The sequence below is a fragment of the Manis javanica genome, chromosome 9 (genome assembly GCF_040802235.1).
Source record: "Manis javanica isolate MJ-LG chromosome 9, MJ_LKY, whole genome shotgun sequence".
Classification (NCBI taxonomy): Eukaryota; Metazoa; Chordata; class Mammalia; order Pholidota; family Manidae; genus Manis; species Manis javanica.
In genome coordinates, this window is record NC_133164.1 from 104,085,791 (window position 1) to 104,111,615 (window position 25,825).

The 25,825-nt window shown below is 42.4% G+C and overlaps 1 protein-coding gene across 5 annotated transcripts in view; it reads left to right on the plus strand.

Moving 5' to 3' along the window:
• Positions 1 to 25,825, plus strand: part of MAPK4 (mitogen-activated protein kinase 4) — a 138,156-nt gene that overhangs the window by 17,234 nt on the left and 95,097 nt on the right. The gene's annotated exons all lie outside the window — the stretch shown is intronic.

The following is a 25,825-nucleotide window of genomic DNA, read 5'->3' on the forward strand; positions in this document are numbered from 1 at the left end:
AATTAGGGGCTCCCTCAGAGGGCGTGAGTGGGCTGCCACTGGGACAGTCAGGGGTCATCCTGAATAGACTGATGACCAGTGTCAGTGAACAGCCTGTGCTCTGAGGTAATGGCATCAAGATTTATGAGTCACCCATGTCAGGGTGGCTTTTGCTGTTTCAAACCAGCGTAGTAGATATGAACACAAATTGCAGGACAGGGACCTGGCAGCCTGTCTCAGATTGGGCAGGTAAAAGCAGAAAGCAATGTGCATGTAATATGCCTATTCCAATATCCAGGGCAGAGTGACCAGCTGTGAAGAGGAAGGAATAATTCCTGGGACTGAAGCACCTGTTAGTAGCTTAATAATGACCTTAGTCATGAAGTTAAGATGAAAAGGTCAGCATTTTTAACTTATATTTCAGTTAGTGGTGTAAAACTTGCTATTTGCAGTCAGTGGAGAGACCACCAGATAACATAGTTTTTACCCAAGCCTGAGTGTGGTTTTCTCTCTGGAGGGGGATTGAGCTCACTCACTCACGGACCTGGGCATCGTGCAGGAGAGGGTACAGGCACGCACATCAGCTGCTGAAGCACTTCTGTGATACCCACTTGGGTCAGAGCTGACCAGGATGTGGACAGTTCAGGGCCCCTTTGGCAGTCCTGGGGACCCATCCTTCCAGCTCAGAACACCTCACACAAGTGAATGAGGAAACATTCTCAATAATAACTATTGGGCTTTCCTGCTGTGCTACAATTGGAGCTAAAAGGGAAACAGATGTATTATTGGAGTGGAATAATAATGTTATACCATATCAGAAAATTCTAGTGTGGATTAGTGATTCTGTTGTCCTTGGAGTTCTTCAAAGCTCTGCTATGAGCTGTGCAGAGGCAGGGGGGACACTGCTGTCTAGTTTTCCAGGACAATCTCAGTACAGTTTATTGTCCTTGCATAATTACTTATATGTCTTTTTTCACTCTTGGAAGTATTGATGGTAAGTTTTGTCCCCCAAAGCATGGAGCTCAGCATATCATGGTGTGGATAAAGTGAAGGTTCCTGTGACCAGGATTCTCACCTGGCCCTGGTTGGCTAGCTTACTGCACACATGTGGGCAGTGCATCATTGTTGACTCTATATAAAGAGCCCTGCCCAGTGCTCTGGGTGACACAGTGGCATGGCTGCAAGGCTGCAGGAGAGCAGAGCAGAGGCTGGAGTGGTGGCAGCACCAAGAACAGAGACTGAGATGGCTGTGCGGGCTGAGAGGCCCAGAGGCAGAGACCAGCTTGCTGCATTCAGACTCGCTCTGAGTGGATGGGATTCTAGTGATTGTTCTGCCACCGTGGGAATAAAGTTGGGTATAACCCTTTCATCCCAAGAACATTCTACTTTCATTTCTTTGGTCACACTGAATCCATAGTGAACTTGCCTGGGGCTGAAACCAATTGGCGATAGTCGGTAGTGTTCATTGTTGACCAAGGAAAGGAAAAAGCTGCCCTCATGGAAGGAGTGTTTCATCAGGTTGCACCTATGGATGGAGCGACATTCGAGTGTCCCCCTGTGGACATGTGGTGCTGTGAAGGGGCAGAGGACTGGGGTCCACCCCAAGAGAAAAAAAATTTGTTGCTGACTGAAATGGTGTCACTATGAAGTGCTGTGGAAATAGCGAAGGCCCAAGAGGAAGCAGCACGAGAAGGAGCAGCACAGAGGGTGCTACATGCCATGGGGCAAGAGAAAGATGTTGTGGAGTCCTCAGCCCCAGAAATGGAGGAGCGGAGGTTGATGAACAGGTGGGGGTGGAGGCCCCTTCTCAGTTGAGACCCCACCCAGTTGAAAGCTGGTGGGAAGCCAGAAGGACTCGGCAACCGTGGTTCTTTCAGGAGAGGTGCAGCCCCTCCTCAGGTTGTGGAGCACTCCATGCTCTGCTTCTATCCTCAGGCCCAAGCACAAAAGGAAATATAGTTTGCTTCTCAAAGGAAGAATTCAAAGGGCCCTGTGAAGGTCACCAGAACCCAGATATGGGTTGGCTTGAAAAGGCAGGAGCAGATGGAAAGAAATCGGACTGGAGCGGTGGCAACAACTGAGACTGGAGCAGCAGTTCCGGCTGCTGAGGATGAAGCAGAGGCAGAGATAAAGCAACGAGATCAGCCTGTGTGTCTGCAAGACTTTTTGCTGGAGAGGCTGGAGAAGGGGTATTGTAAGGCCCACCCATGGTCCTTTAAGTTAACTCATTTGAGTAGAACTGGTTTGAATACAGCCAGGATGACCACTTGGTGGCAATGGATCTCCTCAGGCTTGAGGGTTATTATAATTTGTCATAATTTTTGTTATTTGTATGTTGTATTATGTTATTGTGGAATTTGGTTGTAATACTCCAGCTTTCTTGCACAGGGAGCATTGCAGAGGATTGAGGGCACATAGATTGAGAGGCAAGAATCCTGCGGGGGTGGAGTGTGGATAAAATGAAGGTTCCTGTGACCAGGATTCTCACCTGGCCCTGGTTGGCTAGCTCACTGCACACGTGTGGGCAGTGCATCGTTGTTGACTCTATAAAAAGAGCCCCGCCCAGTGCTCTGGGCGACACGGTGGCGGGGCTGCAAGGCTGCAGGAGAGCAGAGCAGAGGCTGGAGTGGTGGCAGCACTGAGGACAGAGACTGAGATGGCTGTGTGGGTAGAGAGGCCCAGAGGATGGCAGTGAGGATAGAGGCCCAGAGACAGAGACCAACTTGCTGCATGCAGACTCACTCTGAGTGGATGGGATTCTAGTGATTGACCTGCCACTGTGGGGATAAAGTTGGGTATAACCCTTTCACCCCAAGAACGTTGTACTGTCATTTCTTTGGTCACACTGAATCCATAGTGAACTTGCCCAGGGCTGAAACCCATTGGCAAGACACATGCGTGCTCAGGAAAAGTTAGTTCCCTTCCTTGATAAGCCAATGACAAGCTAATAATACAGTATGTATTTTATGCTTTTAATGAACCTACTCTTGATGCTATGGTCGAAATCTGGGCTTTTTCCATAAGGTTCTTCTTTTTAAAAGTGGCAACACTTATCCAAACTCATATTGGTTCCAAAATTGCCTGACTTCTGCTGGCTTTGGGTTTCATTGAGTACACAGGGAAAGGAGTCTCTTGTTCTTCATGGATGAATCAGTAAAGTCATCACTGTAATATTGCCCACTGTATTTATAATTTAGCAAATTGTTTCTCATGTATGACTTTATCTCACAGCGACCCTATTCCATGGAAGAGTCTGGAGAACTAGAGTTACAGAGAAGTCCCCACAGTTACTTAATAATATCATAAAAACTGGAACCTGGGCCTCCTACCTTTCGGTTCTGTCTCTTGTAGATGTCCCCAACAGTTGTATCTGGCCAAAGCCATTTTGGCTTAAGACGTTTCTTTTAGCACCCAGTAAAATTTTAGCCACAAGTGAAGTTGGTGGGGATGTAGCACACTGACCTAGGTGGCAATACAGAATTTGCATACCCGAGAAGATGCTTTACTGCTAGTTTATTCATCTAATGTGGCCAAGGGACAACCTCATTAAACTTTATATTCATTTAGGGCTTTTAGGGTTTACAAAACATTTTATCTGCAGGTTCTGTTTCTGGCATCTGTTTGATGCACTGAAAGCGGAAGCATAAGGCACGGGTAAAGGTTAGAGGTTTTGCTATCACTTTTTGCCTAACAGAGGAGGAAAGAGGCTCAAAAAAATAGAGTGAGTTGCTCAGAGTGACATAGCTAGTAAATGGCTGTGCAGGGCTCAGAGCCCAAATACTTCTAATTTCTAGCCCTCCACTGGCCCCCATTCCTGATTCCAAGGAGCTTCTCCAGCATGTTATCAAACTTGGGAGAAATGGTTTGATTCGAGGGCCACAGGGTGCATAATGAGCACCTCCTGAAATGCTGAGATTGGTTCTTCTCTGTGAAGAGGGACAAGATGGTCTCTGACAGCCACAGTGGTGAGAAATGCCACAGCCTCTTTTAGGGCATAGCTGATGTTAATCAGCCAAAAAGGCCTGGGAAGTTAATTAAGCAGCTCATTTTCAAATGGAGCTAAGGGGGCAGAAAGCAATCAGAGAAGGACAAAGGATGTAGGAATGGGAAGTATTTTTAAGGCTTGCCTGTCATGATTAAGAAATGCAGTTGGGAAAACGTTAGAGGCCCACAAGAGTTGAGAAGATAAAGAAAGGCTCAGAAAAGCATTCCAGGACATAGCAAATGACTCCTTCTATAGGAAAACTGTGTTTGGGTCCTTATTTCGAGCAGGGAGTACTTGAAAGGCAGGACGTTTTAGACAAACACAAATCTGTAAAAACCAGATCTGGAGAAAAAGCAGTCCCCAGCTGACGAACTGAGGACAAAATACCTACTGTCTCTGAGTTAGAATAATGCCATCCCCTTCGCCACAGGCTTGGATAGCGCTGAGCGAGGACCGACGGCTCTGGCCCTCACACCGGCAGCAGCAGCCAGTGCACGGCTGTGAGCAGACTCATAACTCATCTTGCTGTCTGTCTGCTCTTTCTTTCTGCTCTATTTTCTATCTCCCTTGTGTGGCTGAAGGCACGGACTGATTTAGATTTCCTTAAACCAGTTAGAGGCTTTTGCTTCCAAGCCAGTTGGGCATTTATTGATTGAGCGAAGTGAGAATATATTGATAATGGAGACAACAGGGTGGTCATACCTGTTTTCTTCATAACTTTTGACATAGAATCTTTGGACCTTAGAAATGAAAAAAAGGAACCCCGTAGACTATGTAGTCCAACTTTTCATCTAATGCAGGCAATTCTTCTGCAGCTACTTGAATAAATGGCAGTTCAGATCTTTCTTTTGGCAACATTTTTAGAGAGAATGTACTGTCTCACAAGATTGCCCATTCCAGATCCAAAATTTTTACTTGTTAACCTTTACATAGCACCTGCTATTGTCCAGATACTGGTGTAAGTCCTTTACAGCGACTAAGTCATTGACCCATCATGCCTTTTATCCCTGTTTTATAGATGAAGAAATTGAGACAAAGAGACATCGAGTGACTTGCCCAAGGCCACACAGCTAGTAAGAGACAGAGATGGGATTGGAACCCAGGTGGCCTAACCAAATAGTCTGTGCACATAAACCACCAGCTTTGCTGCCTTTCTGATAAGGCATTTCTAGTAATTAGGTTTTTTCTTTTTTTTTGCATCAAAATTGGCCTTTTGCAATTTCTACCCCAGGGTCTTTCACATGATTCATCAGTTATTTTCAGAAAACCATCATGTCTTCCTATCATCTTTTCTTCTCCAGGCTGGCAGTCTTTAGTTCTCCTGACAATTCCTCCCGTGGCACAATTTCCATGCTCCTGCACTTCCTCTGGTTGCATGCCAGCTTTGGAGAGCCTAGTGAAAAGCACCTGAAGATTTAAGATCAGTCCCACCTGAGCTGGAATCCCTGCCTCCCTCCTTATTGGCTGTATATACTTGCACAGATAACTTTATCAGTCACTCTGAGCAGAGGATCCTTCATTTGTGAAATAGGACTAATTATAAGCTCCCTGGTTCATTGTAAAGCTGAGCCATGGGCAGCATTCATACTGTGAGCTCCATAAAGGTTAACTATTAATCCTGTTGTAACTATATAGCTAAGTGACAACTGTATTCATTCCCTCAAAATTGATGGTGGAGATTCATACAATCCCAACCAAAACCTTAATAGCTAATTTGAAGAAATTGGCAAGCCATTCTATAATTTATATGAAAATGCAAAGGACCTAAAATAGCAAAACAATATTGAACACTATTGGAGAAGACTCCACTTGAATTTAAGATTTACTATAAAGCTCCAGTAACAAAGGTAGTATGATACTGCCATAAAGACAAATAGATCAGTGAAGCAGAATAGTCCAGAAACAGACCTACATAGCTACAATTAATTGATTTTTGACAAAGATGGGAAGTCAATTCAACAAGAAGGGCTTTTAACAGATGGTGCTGGAAAAAATGAAAATCTATCTGTAAATAAGATGAACCTAGACTCTAACTCCACTGTACACATCAGAACTGATATATGTTAGCTCATAGGCTTAATGTGAAAGCCAACCCCAAAACTTCAAGCAGGAAACATAGGAGAATAGCTTTATGATTTTGGATTAGTCAGAGATTAGAACATAAAAAACACTAACCATAAAATCAAAACAAGATAGATTAGACCTTATCAAAATTAGGTATTTCATTTCACGAAGAGATGTTATTAAGACAATGAATAGGCAGTCAATAGACTGGGAGGGAATATTTGCAATGCATGTAAAATAAGTAATAAAAAGACAAACAACCTAATGGAAAATATGAGCAAAAGACTTGAACAGATATTTGACAAAGAAGATATGCAAAGAGCCGTACATCATTTGTCATAAGGGAAATGCAAATTAAAACCATAATAAGATGCTATTCACAACTGCTACAATAGCTAAAATCAGACTGGCAATGTCAAATGTTGGCAAGAATGTGAAACAACTGGCATGCTTGTATAATGCTAGTGGAAATGTAAAATGATATAATCAGCTTGGAGAAATGGTTGGCAATTCTTATAAAGTTAAACATACATTCACCTGTGTCTCAACTATTTAGCTCTTAGATACTTATGCAGGAGAAATGAAAATGTATGTCCATAAAAAGACTCATGTGAGAATGCTTATACTAGCTTTTTTCGTAACAGTCCCAAAATGGAATTGACCAAAGGGCCAACCAACAGGAAATGAGTAATTATGGTATGATCATAGAATGGAATAATATTCAGCAATAGAAAGGAATGAAACACGATCCATGAAACAGAATCTCAAACACATAAATAATGAGTGAAAGAAGCCAGAAAAAAGAGTATTCTCTCAATGGTTCTATTTCCATGAAGCTCAAGAACAGACAAACTAATAATATATAGTGACAGAAATCAGAACAGTGGTTACCTTTCTTGGGAGTAGATGGGAATATTGACTGGAAGGGGTCCTAAGGAGATTTTCTGGGGTAACAGAAACATTCTGTATCTTGATTGGGGTGATAGTTATATGGGTGGACATAGTCATCCAAACTCATTACATTAAATAATAAGGATCTGTGTAAATTCTACCTAAATGTTAAAAAAATGATACCTCAGGTTGAATATGTTAGGATTTACTCTAAATAGCAACAAGTGCCCTGGGGCTGTTATTTGCATGATTTAAACTTTCTGCTTCTTTTGATGTGGACTGAGATTGCATTAGCATTTTGTTTTTTGTTAGCAGCAACTTCATTACATTCTTGCCATTTATGGATTTTGTGGCTAATGAAAATTACCAAGTCTCTCTTCCTTTTAAGCATGAATTGCTCCCAAGCAATGCTCTTTTCTGAAATACCTCCTTTGTTTATCTAAGTGGGTCTGTATGTAGCCTTGAAGGAATGAATACAACTTAGATAAATAAAGGAGGTATTTCAGAAGAGAGCATAATACTGTCAATAATAGTGATAGCTTACAATTAATTAAGGAGGTGTTTCCCAGGTCTTTCCACTATAAAGTTACTTTTTCCCTTTGCATACTCTCTTTTTTGGAAGTGGGTCACTAAGTCTAGAACACCCTATGTTTCATTTCCTGGAACAGAGAGAATCTACATACATTATTTGGTTGAATGTTTTTTTGAGCAGAATTAGTATTCAGCCTCTCTGGTATAGTACAATTCAACCTTGCACTATATTTCGTCTTTGCTTGTGCTTTGAGAGCATTAGCTAATTAATCCTAATTAGACATTATAGCAGAATCTCACAAATTTTCACTTCACTGATCTGCAAATAGAACAGTTTTTCTAAAAACCCATCAGTCTTCACTGCTAAGATTTATATAGCTAAAAGTGGTGGTATCAATGAAGCCTGTATTTATGCATGTATTTCTAAAGAGCTTATCTACAGAGCTTCAGCACGAATAACTTTCTGTAATATTTTACTTTGTATTTTCTGCTTTCCTGTGGAGCATTATCCTAAGTCATTTAAAAGAATCTGTTTGTGAAAATAGCTTTGGATTTTAATCTGTTATATTACAACGTCTAAATGGAACACCTGTCTCTAAGGAGTGTAAAGCTGATTATGATATAAAATTAGATAAGTCTGCATTCTCAGAAAACTCCAGTGTCTTTATGACTTGGTTTCTGATAGAGCAGAATTTGGTTTAGGATGAAATCTGTCTTGGATTCTATCCAGTAGAATGCATTGCATGTGGTATTTAGCCTGCATTGCCTTTAACGTGCACTGTATATTACAATTTTTTGTTTATATGCTTCTATGCATTTTCCCAACCACACTAAATGTTTGGAGAGAATAGTGACATAAAGCCTTGTCTCCTGTAGTGACTAGCTTGTGGCATTTGTAACAGATGTTAGTTGTCTATCCAACATCCATTTGCACCTTTCCTTCTATGTAACAGAATCCCAGTTTATCCAGGTACCTTCTACTTCTCCTCCACCAGGTTTCTCAGGAGAAGGCGACCCATCCTGAGCTCTAGGGGTAGATCTGATTGATTAAAGGTATTCATCCTCCTTGCTCATGATTAGCTTAGGATGTGCACATGACCCCAAATAGGCCATGAGATGGGCTTGCTGGGGGCTTCTGGTAAGTTTCCTCCAATTCAAGGAAAAACTGTAGGGAGAGGTGAGGTAGTCCCTCTGCCTAAGGACATTGTCATTTATAACTATGAACATCAGAGGTGCAGGAGCTACACATCCCCACGGGGACTATGATGTCGGGAAAATCTCAGGGAAACAACTTGGGCTTGTGCCATGCTGTGGCATCCAGTTTTGTGAAAAAATAAATGTGAAAAATTTGTGGTGTTTTTGTAGTAAATATAATAAATACTTTTTTAATGTAAAAAATTTTAAGCCACTTTGAGATAACTTTCTCATTACTTGCAGCCAAAGGCTTCCTGAATGATACAGAATTATTAATAAATATTTTTATTTAATTGAATTTATTGCCAAAGGACCTCTTTAGAAGGAGAGATTAAAACTAAATAAGAAACACTAGTTTGCTTTGGGAAGGTAATTTTATACCAGTTAGAAAATTTTAAAGAATATGCAGTTTTTATTTCTATTCATTCCTTTATTTTAAACTCTGATATTGTTCATGGTTTGAGGATATAAAATGAAATAGTTGGGGTGTAGTCAATTGGTCTGTTTTGTTCTAGTGTACCAGTAGCATGGATTCTGGGATCATAAAATGGTCTAGATGGTTGCCTCCTCTGAAACATGTACAACTCTCTCCTCCAAAAGTTGTTTTGTTTCAGTCCCTTCCTCCTTCTACTGCTGTGTCCTTTCTCTTTCCCTTTCTTCTGACTGTCTGTCCCCATGTGGGTAGATGACCACTGGGGTCTTCTCAGATGCAGGGATCAGCCTCCATCCCTGCTGCCTAGGTCTTGGCTATTGCACAACACCCCTTCCTGAGAGTCTGCCTTTGAGCTTCCTCCCACTATTTCTGGAGATCCCATTTGCTGCTTTATGGCATTAACGTATGAGTCTTTTATTTCTTATCGGGTCTCTGCATGGAGACACCTATAGGGATTCAACCACAGGAATATTGTTTCCCACCTTTTCCCATCATTTGCTTGATCCCCAGGCACACTCTACACTCTACTCATCTTCCTTTGCACACCTGCTGCTCCCACAGTAAATCATTGTGATGGGTTTGCGAGGAAAGGTCTTTCCATCTCCAGGGACACTTCAGTTTGTTTTCTGTCCATCCTAAGGAAAAGACCCATTAATTTGATAACTTAAACTTTAACCCAGTAAATAGATTTCTTTTTTCCTCTCCAGCCAACAGCCCGGTATGATCCAGCTTTATCCCTTATTTTTTATACTATTTTAAAAATTATCTTTCTCAGCATATAGTCCCTAAGGTGCTCTGTAGAAAAACGTTTCCATAGACTAATTAATATGAGAAATGTCTTGGACCTCCCCAGAGAGGCACTATGTAAATTAGCATGTTATAGGTCCTGATAATCCTGTCTAAAAACAAAAGACAACTGTTGAATTTTTTTGACTATAACTCCCCCCACCTCTGCTCCCTGCCCCCAGATCTATTCAACAGCCTGAGGAACCCATCTAGTAGAACCTGGATACCCTGAACCCATTTGAGCTTTGCCACCACTAAGCATCCACTTTTGGGGGTTCCTTACCTGAAACCCAGTCCAGGTCTTTGTATCAGAATACCCAGACCTGCCCTAACCTATCACCCTTGATAGTTTGCTTTAAAATATTTCCTTAAAAATTGCAGCAGTAGTGTGGACACAACTGAACTCCACTCCACACCCTAGGGGCAAATGCTTAGCATTTGGAATATCCTAATCAGGAATCAACATTCCAGAGATAGGTAGCATTCCAGGTATCCTTGAAATCTACATCATAGGGTAAGCATAAGGTATGTGAGAAAGGATTTCTCATTGGTGTGATAACTGGTGCTTGGTAGGGAAGTTAGTGCACGCCTCCTGCACTAACGGGGTAGAAGAACACCCCAAGCCTAGGCAGTGGGTGCCCTGGGGGTCTTGAGGACCCCTGCTGCCTGTGTCAGAAACAGGCCTGGTTGGAATACTATTACAGCTTCTTTAGAAGTAAGGTGCTGGCTACGTGTCAAAGGCCAAGATGGGGACTGTACATGTGACCATTTGCAGGCTTGCTAATAAACATTAAACACTTGGCTGAATTTCATCTAAGACTTGCTTAAATCGTGTTGTACCACCTGGTAGGGATGTGGTGGACAGGTACTGTTTAGCCCTCGGCTAAACCAGAGGCTGCTGCTAGTAACCAGAAGAACCTGATAGACAGTCGGCAGGTCATCCAAGGGCCAGTCCCCATCCCCATGCCTGAGGGTGCTAGTGGTGCTGCCCATCAGCCACTCCAGAGCTCTGCCAGCTCAGTGAATGTTCATTTCCCATCTCTCCTGTGACCCACAGACTAAACGTGGCCGCTCGGGACCTCTGAGCGAGTAAGGCAGTCTGTAAGGGACAACCACATCGGTCCGCCTGCCACCACCGCAGAGAGTGGACCTTTGCACGAGGCGACCGCCTCCAGCGTCCTGCTCTCATCTGCCCGCTCCTCTCACTCCTGCCACCCCCATGCGCTGGGAGTTCCTGCAGGAGCCAGGTCCATACCAGCAAAAGCCGGGCTGTAATTCCTCCAGAGCCCAGTCTTCACCCCAGCCCCTTGTGGTCAGTCTTCTCTGACCACAGAGTCTACACCCGCAAAGTGGGTATAATAATAGTATCCCCCTCACGGGCTTGTTGTCGGGGAAACTAGCTCACATATGCAAAGCTGCCCAGCATCTTGTAAGCACCAGGACGTGTTCGTTATTCCTTGCCTCCCTACCTCCCTTCTTTCCTTCCTCTCGCTTTCTCTCTCTTCCTTAGGTGTCAAAGCTTTGTCTTCACAGGTGGCTCATTACACTCGTTTCTTCACGGAAGGTTGTACCTGCCTTCTGTTAACCAAACCGATGTCACAAGTCCCTTGTACTAATGTTCAATTCTCAGGAAAGAATCCCTTGGGCCCTTACTTAGAGCTTATTTACTTTTGTTCTACATGGAATTCTAGTAAACTTGTTTTACCTTCCTGAAGATTAGGAACAGCAAATTAGAAGGAATTTGTGGTAGGCATACTCAAGGCAGCACGAAGTGACTGTGGATAGTGAAAGAAGAGTCATATAAATATGAAAATCAGACAAAAGAACTTCTAAATTCTTGGATCATTTGACTAGAAAAAGACAAAATGGTCCCATACCTCAGTAGTTCCTGACGAGTGTCATTGTTCTAAAGCCCAGTGGAATGGTTGATGTTTGTGATCATGGCTCTTGAGTTACTGAGAGATGATTAAATGATTTTAGCATAATTTGTTTAGAGTCAGGAAAGTATGGGATAAGCTTTACAACTTCAACAAAGTGGTGAATGGTAAAGTTTTGATGCTGAAAGTGATAAAATCATACTTCTGTTATTTGTTAAGGTAGTTTATGTCACCTCCTCAGTGCCTGTACTGGATAAGTGGGACTTCACATGTTACAGCAGTTAATGTTTGTAAAAAACTAATCTACAAGAAGCAAGCTTGGTTACACTGTTAGAGAAATGACTCCCAAATCTGACTCCTGCTAGATCTGAAGGACTTTTGCAGACATGTGAGGACACACAGCATGAAGGATAATAGATCAGAAGAAACCTAATGCCTGTAAATAAAGCAGCCTTTTCTAACTTCTATTTTTAACTTCTGCTTTTTGTCTTATCCTAAAAGGCTTTATTCACTGTTACGTTTTGCTAAGTTGAGAGCAGATATATTTCAGAGGTACCAGAGAAAGGCCAGTGGAATATTTTGCTTTGGGCTGCAGAGACTGTCCCAGATCATTGTATTCAAGCTTTCCTTGGCTTTCCAGCGCTCTCAAGAGTAGAGAAGCCTGGAGCCGGGGCTTTGCCCCACCATTGACTCAGGGATGACCCAGTCTGGATTCTGACTTGTGTCTTCCACAGAGATATGTAAATTGGTAAATAAGTAAAAAGGTTATAGAAAGAGATAGAGCTTTAAATTACTGACCATGGTTTAAGGGCCTGCCATTACCACCATAGCTGCTGTCATTTATTAAGCTCCAACTATGTACCAGGCACTGTGCACACGTCAACACTTCAGTTCAGATGCTATCAACCCTACAAGGTAGGTACTTTATGTAATGAGAAGAACAAGGCTCAGGGAAGTTAAGTAACATATTCAAAGTCACACAGCCAACTAGAGGAGGAGCTGAAGCTGAAACCCAATCTGTCTGCCTCAAAGGACCATGCTTTTTTTTTTTTTAAACTGTAACTGTGAGCTATTTTTATTTTTTATTTTATTTTTTTTGAGAGGGCATCTCTCATATTTATTGATCATATGGTTGTTAACAACAATAAAATTCTGTATAGGGGACTCAATGCACAATCATTAATCAACCCCAAGCCTACTTCTCAACAGTCTCCAATCTTCTGAAGCATAACGAACAAGTTCTTACATGGTGAACAAGTTCTTACATAGTGAATAAGTTCTTACATGGTGAACAGTGCAAGGGCAGTCATCACAGAAACTTTTGGTTTTGATCACACATTATGAACTATAAACAATCATGTCAGTTATGATTATTCATTTGATTTTTATACTTGATTTATATGTGAATCCCACATTTCTCCCTTATTATTATTGTTATTATTGTTATTATTATTTTTAATAAAATGCTGAAGTGGTAGGTAGTTGCAAGATAAAGGTAAAAAACACAGTTTAGTGCTATAAGAGGGCAAATGTAGATGATCATGTGTGTGCCTATAGACTAAGTATTAATCCAAGCTAGACAAGGGCAACAAAACATCCACGATGCAGAAGATTTCTCTCAAAACAGGGGGGGTGAGGTTCTAGGCCTCACCTCTGTTGATCCCCAATTTCTCACCTGATGGCCCCCCTGCGACTGTGCCTGTCTTAGGTTGTTCCTCCCTTGAGGAATCTTACCCGTCTCTGGCTAACCAGTCATCTTCCGGGGCCATACAGGGAAATGTAAAGTTGGTAAGTGAGACAGTAGCAATATTGTTTGAAAAGGTTAGCTTTTTACTTCTTTGCATATTTATGCCCTGTGGCTTTTATGCCCAGCATTTGTCTTGAGGTATCTTTACCACTTGGAAGAATTATGATACTCAGTCATTTCATTATGAGGCACGAATTCTACTTAAGGGTTGTAATTATGAAGGAAGAAGAGAAGCTATAGAAGTAGCAGACGGAAGAAAACATGGGAAGACTGATTATTTCTTTGACATATCTTCTTGTAGAGTAACATAAGCATGTATAGGTTTTAAACTACTAATTAAATTGCACACACACATTAACATAATAGGAATACAGCTACATAACCAAAGCAGACCTACAATTACCAGCCATCTCCAGTGAAACCAAGAAAACCAGTTAGGCACCCTAGGCAGACTTATCAATGATATGATGGATATTGTCTAACTGAATTTGAGTATTTTGAGAAAAATCAGACAAATTAAAACAACACATTCCTGGGAACTGTTCACATCCCATATGTTCTTTTAACAATAGATAGTCTGTATTCGCAAGATTTTGGAGCGCTACAACTTGCACTTCTCCTAATTCTTGGTGGAGTTCCAACAGTATAGATCCAGTCAAATTTGTTGTTTTACTGTATGCACAGGCCAGCTTAGATATCTCCTCCTTCATTCCAATGGCAAGTCCAGGAACTGGTGGGATGAATGCAGCTACAACTGCAACAGCGCAAAGGACCATGCTTTTAACCACCAGGTGGGCACTGGGAACATTTCCTTTCCCCTGGGCCCTCTCCAGCCTTGGTCTTTCTCCCAGGAGTACACAGGTGCTGCTCTGAGGGAGAAATGCCAGGGACAAAGATATGGATCCATTTGGACGGGATCTTGATGAAACAGTGCCTGGTCAGAACACTGCTCCTGGAGTGGGCCCCCTGCTCTCAGGCCGGAGCAAAATGCCTCAGTAGCAGGAACGTCCCCTGCCATGCAGTACAAGGGAAACTCTATGCCCCTTCTCCCGTGTCCTTACTCGGGCTTTTGGGGGTCACTTCCAACTGGGCTGATCTCCTTAGACATTCGGTTTAGGCTTGGGTTGTTTTTGTCCAGGTTGTCTCTCAGGGGCAGCTGATGTACCACTCCCCCCAGGAGATGGAGAGGTGGAGCACCAGTGCCCATGCTTCCTTCCGGAGACCAGATCATCTGTAGCCAGATGCCTGCTGTCCTGGGAGGTCCCGGCTCTCTGTGCCTCTTCTTTCCAGCTGACGTGGCTGCCACTCTTCTTCCCTACAGAACATGGCAGCTTCTGTCCATTGCCTTGGCCTGTTCCCAGTACTTCCAGATCTGTGCGTTAGGTAAGCCGCAGCCAGAGGGCAAGATCTAAGGATGGATTAGAGCCAAGATCTCAAAGGGGAAGAAAGGCACAGACTGATCACTGCTTAATCTCAGCGTTCTGTAAGGCATCCTGAAACATGGGATTCTGGGCCACAGCAGGATAGGAGAGCTTATGTTTCTCACAGGGCCCAAGAATAAAAAGAAAGAGGGGAAGTAACAGGTATAATGCTAACACAGGAGCACCACTGAGGGACAGGCCTGTGCCCAGAGTCAGACGGGCAGAGTGCCACCTGCCATTAACTGTGTGCCTGTGGACATTCCCCTAGTTTATAAAGGAAATTAGACAAATAAAAGCAGAGAAATCTTGGCAAAGAATAGTGGGGACATAAAGCATGAGTGAAAAAGGCCAGAATGTTGAGGGTCTTGAGTGTCAAGCAGAGGGGGTTGGAATTTTGTCTTTTATACACTGTGGATCCATTCAAGGTTGTTAAGCAGGGATGTTACCCAATGAAATAGCACTTGAGTGAGATTAGCCTAGCAACATTACATCCATCCAGATCCATGCCTGTTCTCACAAAAAGAACTTGCCAAATTACTGCCCTGTTGATAGTTTGATATCAGTGGTGGTCTTATGTGCTCCTTCCCACCACGTATTTGTACTTCTTTGCCTTGTGGGAATATAGTAGTGTCCAATCCAGTGAGGTCTCCACACTGGCTAAGTGAGACCTCAACCCCTGAAGTTATTAAAGTGAAAGCACACACTCAAAAAGGGCAGGCCAGCAGCATTGACTGGGGTATGTGAGTTGGGTCTCTTGTAAGGGATCTCCTATACTACGAGGTGGAGTCTCTTCAGAGTATTCATAGATGTGGGGGTGGGGGTGTAGATAATTTGGGTAGTGGATTAGGTTGCACTAATCCACTGGTTGAGAGAAAACGTTTCCTCTTAATAGGAAATTGACTTGATAGGCAGACTATTAAAACTTTATTTTGGTATGTTCAGGTCTGCAAGCACCCTGTATTTTGTATCTCTTGTGTTGAACCCTGTGCATCCTGTTACTTTGTACTTTTTTAAGCATCCTGTTGTGCCATACCTTCTGATTTGAACCCTGAGTCCCTCTCCTCCCTATTCTAGCCTGCCTCCTTAGGATTGCATTTTCCTGTCTGCTTCAAAGTTACTTGTGTGACTTGTTGAGACCATTGCAGGGATCTGTAAACTTTTTCTTAAAGGACTGAATAGTAAATATTTTCTGTTTATGGGCCACAGAGTCTGTTGAAACAGTTCAAATCTGCTGTTACATAGAAGGAGCCATAGATGACATGCAAAGGAGTGGTTGCAACCATGTTCCAATAAAACTTCATTTAAAAAAAACAGGCACCAGTCATTGCTGACTCCCAGTGCACTGTGAGCAGAAGTGACACTTTTGGACAGAAGCCCCCATCAAGGTGTGGGTGATTGTGCAGGCACATGGCAGTGAAGCCTCTGCTAGCCTGGGACCCCAGGTGAGGCTCTGGCAAGAAGAGAGAAACTCAGCTACATCAAGTCATTGAGATTTTGAGGTGGTTTCTCTCCATAGCATAACCTGTCTCTGCTGAATGATACCCTATCATCATTGCATGCAAGCATTCTTATCATCACAGCTAATATTTGCTAAACACTGTGTGCCAAGCACTACATGGAGGCCTTTACCAGCTTTGTTTCAGTAAGTCCTTCTCAACCATACAGTCGGAGTACTGGTCTACCCGTTTTTGCTGAAACAGGAAAGGGAAGTTTAGAGAGGTGAAGTAACCTGCCCGTGATCTCACAAATGGTTAAGTACTGGAACTGGAACTTGAGCCCAGGTCTTCCAGTTCTTAAGTTCTTAACCTCTGTATATCCTGCCTCAGGTCAGATCTTTGGATTATGATTTCTTATGCCTTTGCCTCTAATCACTTCTCTTGGTTGTGTGTGCTCTTTTTGTTTGTTTCTTATCATTAATCTACAATTACATGAAGAACATTATGTTTACTAGGCTCCCCCCGTCACCAAGTACCCCCCCACACACACCCCATTACAGTCACTATCCATCAGTGTAGAATCACTACTTGTCTTCCCTGTGTTGCACAGCCCTCCCCATGTGCCCCCCACATGCTAATTTTACATGCTAATCATAATGTCCCCTTTCTTTTCCCCACCCTTATCCCTCCCTTCCCACCCATCCTCCTTAGTCCCTTTCCCTTTGGTAACTGTTAGTCCATTCTTGGGTTCTATGATTCTGCTGCTGTTTTGTTCCTTCAATTTTTCTTTATTCTTATACTCCACATATGAGTGAAATCATTTGATACTTGTCTTTCTCCTCCTGGCTTATTTCACTGAGCATAATACCCTCTAGCTCCATCCATGTTGTTGCAAATGGTAGGATTTGTTTTCTTCCTATGGCTGAATAATATTCCATTGTGTATAATGTACCACATCTTCTTTATGCATTCATCTACTGATGGACATTTAGGTTGCTTCCATTTCTTGGCTATTGTAAATAGTGCTGCGATAAACATCTGTCTTTTTCAAACTGGGCTGCTGCATTCTTAGGGTAAATTCCTAGAAGTGGAATTCCTGGGTTGAATGGTATGTCTATTTTGAGCTTTTTGAGGAACCTCCATACTGCTTTCCACAATGGTTGAACTAATTTACATTCCCACCAGCAGTGTAGGAGGGTTCCCCTTTCTCCACAACCTCGCCAACATTTGTTGTTGTTTGTCTTTTTAATGGTAGCGATCCTTACTGGTGTGAGGTGATATCTCATTGTGGTTTTAATTTGCATTTCTCTGATGACTAGCGATGTGGAGCATCTTTTCATGTGTCTGTTGGCCATCTGAATTTCTTCTTTGATGAACTGTCTGTTCACCTCCTCTGCCCATTTTTTAATTGGATTGTTTGCTTTTTGTTTGTGAGGTGCATAAGCTCTTTATATATTTTGGATGTCAACCCTTTATCGGATCTGTCATTTATGAATATATTCTCCCATCCTGTAGGGTACCTTTTTGTTCTATTGATGGTGTCCTTTGCTGTACAGAAGCTTTTCAGCTTGATATAGTCCCACTTGTTTATTTTTGCTTTTGTTTCCCTTGCCCGGGGAGAAGTCGTGTGTGCTATTTTGACATGACCCACAGTGGCCCCATCAGCAGGGTAATAATGAGGAGTCTTGCTTCCAGAAAAGTGCTGACCTGAGCAATGGAGGAGGTAGGTGGACATAGCCAGAGGAATGAATTGGGTTGGCAGTTGAGACATACTCAGGAAGTTGGCCACATGGAGACGGGCAGATCTTAAGGATGGCTCACAGTCATGTAGTTGTGTATTTCCATCCGTCAGCCCCAAGGCCTGTGTCATCTTTTCATTCTCTGCTATGTTCCTGTCTCTCTTTGAAGGGAAAAAATAATTTGTATTGTCTTGGGAAATCGTATTACTCCCCTTCCCAGCCCAGCAAAGCATTTAACCAGCCATGACTGTCATCTTGGATGGTTTTGCAGATAATTTACCAGTCTTGTGATGGCCTAACTCTGTTTGATCAAGCAGTCAGAAACCACATAATGAGTTCTTGTAACTTCTGAAGAGCTACCACAGAAGATACTGCCCATTGTGTTATTCAGTATTCCCTATTTAAAGTCCCACTTCATTATAGTTTTCTATTTAATGCCATGGAAAATTTTCTTTCACTAAAATGAGAATTTCCCTCATCAAAAATGAGAATTACATAAGCAATTTTGTTTCTCTTTTTACCGTGGCTCTTGGGAAACAGGATTTTTTTTGATATTTGGAGATGATAACCATTTTGACTCAAAAGTAAGTTAGATCCTCTTTACCCTCCTCCTGTCCGTCCCCTTTCACCTCTGGATTCAGATCTCTTGTCTCTGACTTTCAAGTCTTAAATCACATAAGGTTCTGTTATAGGTTACTGAAAATCCTTTTCGGAAGTAGATGTAAATTGTAATGAAAACTTCACAAGCCCTGTTCAAACAGTCAGTGAGCAGGGCAGAGCTAAATTCAAGAGCTGCTGATGTGTCATCCTAGTTGGTGGTTCTGTGTGTCATCCAAGAGTGCGGTCAGTCAGTTTGAGATACCTTAAAAGTACAGATTCACTTCCTTTCCCACAATGACAAGTCAAGGTATCCTTGGTCTAAAGTCGCTGCATGCAGGTACCAGTGATGGAGCAGTTCATCAAACTTGATAAAATTAGTAACAGCAGATACCTTTTTTTTATTCAGCACTTCCTCCCTGAACACTGAGCATTTTGCATGCTCTATCGCGTTTCCTCCTCAGACTGTGAGATCTGTCTTATGATGGGGCTGGGGAAATGGGCTCAAATAGGTGAAGTGGCTTGCCGAGGACACACAGTAAGAGGCAGAACCAAGACTTAAACACAGGTCTTTGTGACTGAGAACTGCACTCTTTCTACTATGCTGCTTCCTAATGATGACGACTATGGTGCCAGGTGCTGTTCTAAGTGCTGGATGTGTGTTAATGCATTGCAACATGCCTATGATAGGTTCTGTTACCACTTATAGTTTACTGATGGGGCAACTGAGGCACAGAGAAGTTAAACAACTTGCTATAGGTCACATAACTAGTAATTGGGGAGGCAGGATTTGAATCTAAGCAGGTTGGGTTTAAAACCCACTCAGTCGTTATGCTGTACTCTCTTTGTTCATATTGATCTATAGATATGGTGGATGTAGTGAATAGAAAATTAGGATTTGGGATCATGAAGCCTGGTTTCTGGTGCCAGTTGTGCCACTGAGGACCCGAGAGATATTGGGCAGGTCACCTCCTTTCTCTACCAACCAGGATCATGGTTAGAAGAGCAGAACCACACCAGGTATTTTAATAGAATTTAGTAGAGGTGATTGGTTAAGCAGGTGTGGGAGGCTGGGGAAGGGAACCTGGAGGAAACAGGGAGTTACTGCAGGAATCAGCCACCCCCCTACCCCACCAGGGCTGAGGGAACAAAGGAAAGAAGCTTGGAGAAGGGGCCTCACCGAACCTGCTCAGACTTCAGAGGAGGGGCCATCACTTGACTGGTGTGGCTATAGGAGGTCCTTGGAGGCGGGCCTCTCAGAGCTGAGACCCAGCGCTTGGAGAAAGGTCCCTCCCTAGATGCTGCTACGTCTGATGGGTGTGGTGAGGCCGGTTCTGGGAGGGTGGCAAAATGGGAGACTAGAACCACAGGGTGAAGGGCCGCTGCTGGAGCAGCGCTGCTGGGACAGCCTCTTCTCCAGCCTTGCAGTCGCCCTCTAGAGCCCCCTGCTGGCGGAAGCTGACAGGGCACCCGCGGTCAGAGAAGCAGTGTGATTAGCCTTTTGCTGATTTCCAGCCCGCAGCAGTGAGCTGGGTATGGAGAGGCGGTTCAGAGCTGAAAGACAAGCGCTTCACAACGGGCCCACCCTCTCCCTGCCTCCATTTCTTTATTTTTAAGGTGATGAAATTGAACACATGGTGTGCAGGGGGGCAAATGGCACTCCCTTTACCAGTCTTCTAGGTTTCTATCACAGCAAAAAGATGTGGTTGATCAAGTTCATCCTCTCCTCTCCTCTCCTCTCCTCTCCTCTCCTCTCCTCACTTAGGGGTGAACATCTTGAAGCCCCATATGTCCTCCTCCAACTTGTTAAGTGGCAAGGACAGTGCTTGGTGGGAGTGGGGGAGGGGGTCTCTCATAATATGCCGAATTATTTAGTTATTGGATTTTGATATGTCTATCAGTTACCAAGAATTCAATGTCCACAGACTGTGCACCCTGGGCCAGGGACTGTGGGGAAGCAGGACACACATGGGGCATGGCTTGGCTACCAATGAGCTTACAATCTTGCTATAGGGGTGAGATAAACCTGATAAGCAGAGAGTAGTTTTTTTACCTATATGATGAAAATCTCAAATTTTGGTAGATCCAGGTGGATTTTGAGTTCAGGGAAGGGAGAGAGAGAGAGAGAGATCCACTTTGCTTGGAATAGGAGATTTTCAAGAGGAAGTGGCCTCTTACCAATCTTCCATGTACTAACTTGCAGACATAGTTTCTCCCAAAACGTGTGCTTGGGAGCAGGTATTTATTCTGCCATCTGTTATCTCTAATGTTGTGCTTTTCCTTGGCATCATCCTCCTGTAGTGATCCCAGTAGTGTGCAACTTTGTACACTTTTTTAAATGGATGTGGAGCATCAAGAGAACATTCTGCAGAGTTCCTTGTTCTGCAACAGAGAAATCCCTTCGGGAGCATCCTTGGACTAGTCCCCACACACCTCCACCCAATGAGTGAGCAGAGCGGACCTTTTGCTGGAAGGTGCCAATGAGCTCCTTATCCGGGCCTGGGTCAGAGTGTAACCTTGTGGATGTTGCCCCAGGGAGAGACATCCTGACAGCTGGGCATTGGTCCCCAGCCTTGAGGAAAGGCTTCAGGGAATCATTTAATGAAGCAGCACTAGATCTTCAAGGTCTACAGAGAAAGATAAAGTGGCCCAGAGGAAATGGGAGCATTCCTCCAGGGACATGTGTCCACGTCAGCAAGATGCGGGAACACTGAATCAAACAAATGAGGAGGACTCTGATGCTGGGTCCCTTTGAGATGATCACACTGCTGACATGACTTTCCTCTGATGAGAGTACAAACCACTTTTGTAGGAATGGAGCTGCGCTCCTCACACAGAGCCACCAGACACTCTCCTGTCATGCTTTTATTTTAATTAAGATTTTTTAAAGTTTGAAGAATGTTACATAAAACACATGAATCTGAAATGTACTGCTGGATGATTTTTTTTACATATGTATATACTAGGTAACCAGAAAGGACTACAGACTCCTTCTAGTACCCTTCAGGTTTTCTTCATGCCCTCCCACCACTGGGCAGTCCTGGCCACCCTCCCATTCTCACTAAAGATTAATTTTGTCTGGTTTTCAACTTCATATAAATGAAATCATAGAAAAAATATTCCATTATTTCTAGTTATTTTGCTAAGTATTGTACAATTCCTTCTTTTCACTAATGGGAAAACTAGAAACAAGTTCAGAGAAATAGCATGGATTGAATAAGGTTTCACACCTGCTGTCCTATATTGTTTACCATTACATAGCTCACTGGTTATCACCCATGCATCCATCCATCCATCCCAACCCGTGTTGAGAGATGATTGTATGTCAGGGATGGTTCCAGGTGCTGGACATGTAGGTATGAGTATAAATCATCCTGCCATCAGAGATTTTCCAGTGTAATAGGAGGGAAGTACTTTAGGAGGATAATCAAAGTGTGGAGGGTATAGAGTACTGCATAAGAAGCAGTATAGTTATGTGGCTGCCCAGAGGAAGAAGGGCTATACCTGGAAGGCTCAGGGATGAGGAGATGACATAGAATTTCATTCTTGGACATTCTTCTTGTCTTTACTTATCCACAGGACTTCAAACACTAAGTCAGGTAAGGCTGGGGTCCTCGTCTGTATTTTTCTATAGGACCTTGCAGTCATGGAGCTGTCAGGAAATCATTGCTGAACAATTACAAACATTACAAATTGATGACCTCTCCAAACATTACAAAATGTCTTCTCTAAGAGCACAAGTAGTACATCTAGAGCTTTCTAACTAGGCAGAGAACGGAAAGTGATAGGTTACCATCTTGACTTGATCAGACACCTGGAAATATCTATGGCAAACAACAATAACAGTTTCAGCAGAGTTCCTAGTGTACTACCTTCTAGCTGGGATAAACATAGGGCCCTCTATGAATTTATGAAAATGTGTCCATCAACTTGCTTCTCTAGGTAGGTGGGAACTTTTTCAAGATCTCTCCATCCTGCCTGAACATAAGAATACACATTGTGGCAGACATATGCTAAAGTGACCCTCAGTGAGTATAACCTCTTCGGAATTTCCCCCTTTCCAAGCATAGCAGAACCTATGACTTGTTTCAAGCCAACAGAATATGGCAAAGGTGCTGGAAAGTCAATCCCTTGACTAGGCTACATTATATGGCAAAGATGATAGGATGACATTCCCATAATTATATGTGATGCTTAGCAGACTAAGTAGAGTCACCTGTTGGCCGTGAAAAAGCATACAGCCACATTGCGAGAGGGCCTGTGAAGAGGGCCATTAACAAGAACCTTGGGTGGCCTCTAGGACCTTGAGTAGCCTCCCACTAATTGCCACTATGAGGCTGGGGGCCCTAAGTTCAACAGCTGCAAGGAGGTGAATTCTGCCAACAACCTGAATGAGCTTGGATTCTTCTTAGTCAAGCCTACAAGTTTCATTTACCGATGAGAATGCAGCCCATTTAACTCAGTTGTAGCCTTCAGACTGAGCAGACACCCACAAAACTGTGTCTAGACTCCTGACCCACAGAAACTGTGAGGTCATAAATGTCTGATACTTTAAGCTGCTAAGATTGTGGTAATTTGTTTTACACAACAATAAATAACTAATGTGCACACTTGTCTGCAAACACTGATTGTGTCAAAACAACTCCCTGAGTGGCACATGGCTCTACAGACCTCTGAGTCCTAAACACTATGCAGAGGATGTGGAAGTAGCCATGAATTCCTTTAATGATTGCCATTTAGCATGTTTGTTCACACAATTGTGAGCTCTGGCTTATCTAAGAAGTAAACAAGGGCATCACATTATTTAGGACATAAGTTTAGTTGCACTAAGAACCAGAATCAGCCCCTCTTCTAACATTTGTAGGGCCCAGGGCAAGAATACAAATGAATGATATACCATATGTCTAAAAAATGAAGAGTTATAAATCATTGTTACATATAATACATTCTTGTCTTTCTCCACCTACACTATGCTGACAAATTTTCATAATGACAAAATATGTGGAAAGCTAGTCTATATCACTGATATATGGTCTTTATATCATGGAGTATAACTGGAAGTATATAATGGAATTTAATTATTATTTTGTATGTTTGGGTATTCTGATGGAAAATAAATAGAATGACAAAGTAGACATTTAATTCATAACTATTATATATCCCATAAAATATATTTTCATGCTTTCATTTCAGAAAAAATCACCATGTTATTTAACATAGCTGGTGTAAGAATCTAAAGGATTGAAAACCGAAATGTGTGCCAAATTTGAATATATGTTTATCAAAATGTAAAATTAATCAAGAATTAAAATTATCTTAAAGTTTTCAAAAAGTTTTTTCTAAAATATTTAAATAACCTACTAAAATGCAAAATACAAATGATAAATAATAAGTATCAAATTTTAAATTAAAGTACAGCCTTAAGTAAGGCTGAATTATTATGTAGTTTCTTAAACTTTAGTTCAAGATCTTATTAAACATTTTTATAAAAATTAAACTATTATTTACAATAGCCAAGATATAGAAGCAACCTAAGTGTCCATCAGTAGATGAATGGATAAAGAAGATGCAGTACATATACACAATGGAATACTATTCAGCTATAAGAAAGAAACAAATCCTACCATTTGCAACAACATGGATGGAGCTGGAAGATATTATGCTCAGTGAAATACGCCAGGCGGAGAAAGACAAGTGCCAAATGATTTCCCTCATTTGTGGAGTATAACAATGAAGCAAAACTGAAGGAACAAAATAGCAGCAGACTTACAGACTCCAAGAAGGGACTAGTGGTTACCAAAGGGGAGGGGTGTGGGAGGGTGGGGGGGGGAGGGAGAAAGGGATTGAGGGGTATTATGTTTAGTACACATGGTGGGGGGGGGTCACGGGGAAGGCAGTGTAGCACAGAGAAGGCAAATAGTGAATCTGTGGCATCTTTCTACACTGATGGACAGTGACCGCACTGGGGTCTTGATAATATGTGGGGTGGGGTCTTGATAATATGGGTGGGGACTTGATAATATGTGTAAATGTAGTAACCACATTGTTTTTTCATGTGAAACCTTCATAAGAGTATATCAATAATGCCTTAATATAAGTAAGTAAATAAATAAATATACAACTGTTTGCAATTGTAGCTTTCATAGTCCTTTTAGCTGCCAATGCAAAGAATCAGGATCATATTTCACATCCATTACTTCTAGACCTACATAGATGTGTGTAAATTGGAGTTATATGGATTGTTTAATATTGAAAACTATTGCTTTGTTTCCATATGCAACTCTTATAAATACCATGCTAATCTGGTGGTACTGCTGGAGCCAAGAATTGGAAGATGAAGAGAAGCAGAAAAAGAGATATTCCACCCTTCTGGGAAACAATCCTTATTCATTATGCAGAAATCTGTTGCACTGATGCTATCTAAGAAGGGCTTGATGAGTTAATACCTAAGCGCTGGCGCTGCTCAAATTCTCCCTGCACTCAGAGGCTGTGTCTGTCCCGATCCTGGCAAAAGCAAAGTCCCCAGTCTTTCACAACATTTGGACATGGTGCCCTTTTGTTTTGAGAACTAAGGCAAGAGATGTGGAGAAATCCTGTCGCTTAAATGACGTCACTCATGGCAGGGAATATTCAAGGTACTGGTTGCTCTATCTTCTTGCTTCCCTTTCCCTAAGATGTCGCCCTCATCTGAATGGCTCAAGGTGGTTCCCACCACATCCACAATGCAGCGAAAAGAAAGAAAAAAGAGGAGCAGCAGGGTACGCCCACCCCCTTTGTAAGGGTCTGACCCTGAAGACATAGACATCAATTCTGCACACATCCCACTCTACTCAAATGGCCGAGAAATGTAGTCTTCCACTGGGTGTCTTTAGGCTCAAATGACATATTTGAGTGGGCTTATATTTAAGAGTCTGACATAAAGGACATATTTGATGAGTGGAAACAGTTATTATTGTCACCACAATCAACCTCATCTCTGAAGTCTCAGCTTCGGGCTCTAAGGCTTTGTGTTTCCATGGATTGTTGTACAAAATGAAGGACTCTTTTTTTTTTTTTAAGAGGGCATCTCTCATATTTATTGATCATATGGTTGTTAACAACAATAAAATTCTGTATAGGGGACTCAATGCACAATCATTAATCAA